The 4,442-nt window shown below is 45.2% G+C and overlaps 1 protein-coding gene across 5 annotated transcripts in view; it reads right to left on the reverse strand.

Moving 5' to 3' along the window:
* Window positions 1–4,442, reverse strand: part of ZMYND8 (zinc finger MYND-type containing 8) — a 131,962-nt gene that overhangs the window by 53,542 nt on the left and 73,978 nt on the right. The window lies entirely within an intron of this gene.

The raw sequence follows: 4,442 nt of genomic DNA on the forward strand, positions 1-4,442 counted from the left end.
AAAAAAAAAAAAAAAAAAGAAAAAATACATCTACAACAGACATTGCTAATAGGTGACCCATGACCACACGGTTCACAGATGTGCTTGATGTGGCACAGCTTGTCTTTGTTTTTAAATCTGAGCCAGTATATATAAGTTAGTAGCCAGGCATGGCAGAACATACCCATAGTCCCAGCTACTAGGGAGGCTCAGGTGGGAGGATCATTTGAGTCCAGGAGTTCCAGCCCAGGCAAGACAGTGAAAACTCTGTTTCTATTTTTTAAAAAAGAGTTGGGGTAGTAGTTTCCATTTAAAACAATATTTGAGGCTTCTATTGAAAGCCCAGAAATCTGGCCACACTGAGCCTGCATTCCCACTTGGCAAGAACCACCAGGAAAAGGTCCCCAAGTTCTGTTCATAAAGGCAGACCTCCCTACCTCAGCATTCTGAGGTCTGTTAGTGGGTGAGAGGAGTTCCTTTACACAAAAGAGTGGAAATGCCAGCATGCACCACGTTATCAAAAGCCAAAGTACTGCTTGGATAAGGGTTATACACATAAGTGCACACAGAAGCACATGTACATGTGTCAACAACTCACCGTGAAGAGCACATTTTTGCTTTTGTTCAGCGCAGGCCCTACCACTTTCCAACCTCATTCATTTCCACATCCACCTGATCCTGATTTGAGTTTTCAACTTAACAGTGTAACTCACGAAGCAACATAGAAAAAAAGTCCTGGAAACAGTATCTAAGGGTTTGACTCCCTATGGGAGGTGGGGCTATCAGTGACCTTAGTTGTTGTTTGTTGTTGTTTTTGAGCTAGAGTCTCATTTTGTCACCCTAAGGAGAGTGCCGTGGCCTCACAGCTCACGCAACCTCAAACTCCTTTTTCTTTTTCTTTTTTGAGACAGAGCCCCAAGCTGTCCCCCTGGGTAGAGTGCCATGGCATCACAGCTCACAGCAACCTCCAATTTCTGGGCTCAAGCAGTTCTCCTGCCTCTGCGTCCCAAGTAGCTGGGACTACAGGCGCCCACCACAACACCCGGCCATTTTTTGGTTGCAGCCATCATTGTTGTTTGGCAGGCCCATGCGGGACTCAAACCTGCCAGCGCAGGTGTATGTGGCTGGCACCCTAGCCACTTGAGCCACAGGCGCCAAGCCACAACTTCAAACTCTTGGAGCTTAAGCAATTCTCTTGCCTCAGCCTCCAAAGTAGCTGGGCCTACAGGTGCCCACCATAACGCCCAGCTATTTTTAGAGACGAGGTCTCCCTCTGGCTCAGGCTGGTCTCAAAACTCCTGAGCTCAGGCAATCTACCCACTTCGGCCTCCCAGAGTGCTAGGATTATAGGCAGAAGCCACCACAACCAGCCAAATGTTAGTTTTTATAAACAATTATTTTACAACAAAATTGTTGGGTTTGGGGTTTGTTTGTTTGTTTTGAGACAGAGTGTCAAGCTATAGCCCTGGGTAGAATGCTGTGGCATCATAGCTCACAATAACCTCAACCTCTTGGGCTTAAGCAATTCTCTTGCCTCAGTCTCCCAAGTACCTGGGACTACAGGTGCCCACCACAACGTCCAGCTATTTTTTTGTTGTAGTTGTCATTGTTGTTTAGCAGGCCCAGGCTGGGTTCAAACTCGCCAGCCTCAGTGTATGTGGCCAGTGCCCTATCCACTGAGCTATAGGCACTGCCTGGGTTTGGGGTTTTATTATTTTTACAATTAAAAATACTAATAATTATATATGAAACTGCTTTCCTCTGTCCCCTAAACGGTAACCCACAGCAAAGCTATGAGACCAAAAGACTGTTAGCCAGAGAGTGGTAACAGGCAGACCCCAGGAATCTGACCCTAATAATATTAATGACTTACATTAGAATCCTGGGAGCAGGCATTGGTGAAGGCATTAATTCTAGCTAAGAAGCTACAGAAAGGAGCAACCAGGAGAATCGATGAGAACATGCACCACTTTAGCCATCATGACAGTGGGATCCCAGGCTATTTTGAGTGAAAGGCGTCTGGCTGAACAAGTGCTTCTTAGAAAGTTAAATCCAGTGCTAAGAATTACAGACACATGGCTCCAAATTCCTCAACTGCCCAAACCAAAGGAAGATTTCTAAACTCATGAGTTTTACGTAGTAACACTGCAAGTTGTAGTCTAATGTTGCTGGTTACAAAAATTTCAATGCTGAAGTTGCTTACATGGTCTTCTATCCTATGACATGATAATCTTTGGGGGGGGGGGATAGATCACCTTGGATACTGGACAGGGTACAGTGGCATCCCCATAGCTGACAGCAACTTCTAACTCCCAGGCTCAAGTGATCCTCTCACCTCAGCCTGCCAAGTAACTGGAACTACAGGACCATACCACACCTCACCCAGCTGATAATCTTTTTTTTCCCCCCATGATCTTGGATAAAACACACTCTTATCTCCATCCATCCCCAACTATGGATGTATTTAATAGACATTTCACTTCTCCCTCCACTATACGCTATTACTGCGGCTAACAGCAGAGGGCAGTAGGGTACAGTGAAAAGAAAAGAGCATAGACTCTGGCTGTGGAGGCCTCTCTTAACTACCTCTCTGCAGGGACCTCAATTTGCCTTCTGTAAAATGGGAAGACTGACTTAGTTTTTCTTCTGATTCTCTTAGTCAGTGGGTTGGCAAACTATGGCCCACAGGCTAAACCTGGCAAACCACCTACTCCTTTGTGGCCTGCAAGCTACGAAAGGTATTTAACATTTCTTTAATGATCGGAGGAGAAAATCCAAAGAACGAACACACAACACACAACGTGCATGAAATTCAAATTCCAGTGTCTGTTAACAAAGCACTCTTGGGCTTGGTGCCTGTGGCTCAAGCGGCTAAGGCGCCAGCCACATACACCTAAGGTGGCGGGTTCGAATCCCCAGCCCGGGCCCGCCAAACAACAATGATGGCTGCAACCCAAAAATGGCCAGGCGTTGTGGCGGGCGCCTGTGGTCCCAGCTACTTGGGAGGCTGAGGCAGGAGACTCGCTTGAGCCCAGGAGTTGGAGGTTGCTGTGAGCGTGATGCCATGGCACTCTACCCAGGGGGATAGCTTGAGGCTCTGTCTCAAAAAAAAAAAAAAAAAGCACTCTTGGAACTCAGCCACAATAGGTCTGTATCTGCTTCAGTGGGACAACAACAGTTACAACAAAGACCCAGAAAGCCTCCAAGTATTTACTACCTGGCCCCTTACAGAAAAGACAGCAATTTGTAAGATCAGAATGATTTTAAACATCACCTTCTCTTCCTGCACTACTCACTGGCGGTCTGACTCATGATCAATAAAATGTCCCAAGCACATATTGGTAAAGGGATTATATTTTAGGAAAAGGACTCTAAAGTCTGTTGAAATAAAGGATCTAGGAAGAGGGACTTTACCTAACACTTACAATCAGTGCAAGCTGGTTTCTTGTACCCTCAGTGAATCCCCAACAATTAAAAAAAAAAAAAAAAAAAAGAAAGGATCTAATTACTTCTCACCTAAAAAGGCAATCAAATGATGAGGAATTTGTCAGGAAGTGTAATCCCATGCACCCCTCTCCTTTTGTATCTCTCAAAGAAGAGAGAAGCTAAGTTAAACACATTATGCTACACCTACGCTCATATTCCTATGGAAATGTATTTTCTGAAATGGAGTACAGGGAAACCAATAGTTGTACACACACCAACATGTTTTATTTTACCAATTACATTATTAATTTCATGGACATTAGAGAAATCACAATAAGCAATTTACATATTTTATTTTGTGTAGCTCGGAATAAAACTAAGTTCCAGCTTTAATACTTAGAATAGGCTCGGCGCCTGTGGCTCAAGCGGCTAAGGCACCAGCCACATACACCTAAGGTGGCGGGTTCGAATCCAGCCCGGGCCCCCCCAAACAACAATGATGGCTGCAACCAAAAAATGGCTAGGTGTTATGGCAGGCGCCTGTGGTCCCAGGTACTTGGGAGGCGGAGGCAGGGGACTTGCTTGAGCCCAGGAGTTGGAGGTTGCTGTGAGCTGTGATGCCATGGCTTTATCTCAAATATATATATATATATATATACTTAGAATATAATAAAAATATGGCAAAAAATCATGGCAGTGAAAGTTCAGGCAACGGTGATTCACAAAGTTGCTGCCAAGGTTGAAATTTAGAACACTCCCTCCAAGGGATGCTCTCTATGGGAATTACAGGCAGGCCAACAGGTTTGAATGATTAAGTATCATATTCTATGTACTTGGCTTAAATGGAATCAGAAGTAAGCTTTTAGGCTCAGCACCTGTAGCACAGTGGTTACAGCACCGGCCACATGTACATAGGCTGGAGGGTTCAAACCTGGCCCAGGCCAGCTAAACCACAATGACCACTGCAACAAAAAAATAGCTTGGAATTGTGGCGGGCGCCTGTAGTCCCAGCTACTTGGTAGGCTGAGGCAAGAGAA

This window comes from Otolemur garnettii, unplaced genomic scaffold (genome assembly GCF_000181295.1).
Source record: "Otolemur garnettii isolate 467f Iridium unplaced genomic scaffold, OtoGar3 scaffold00023, whole genome shotgun sequence".
Lineage (NCBI taxonomy): Eukaryota > Metazoa > Chordata > Mammalia > Primates > Galagidae > Otolemur > Otolemur garnettii.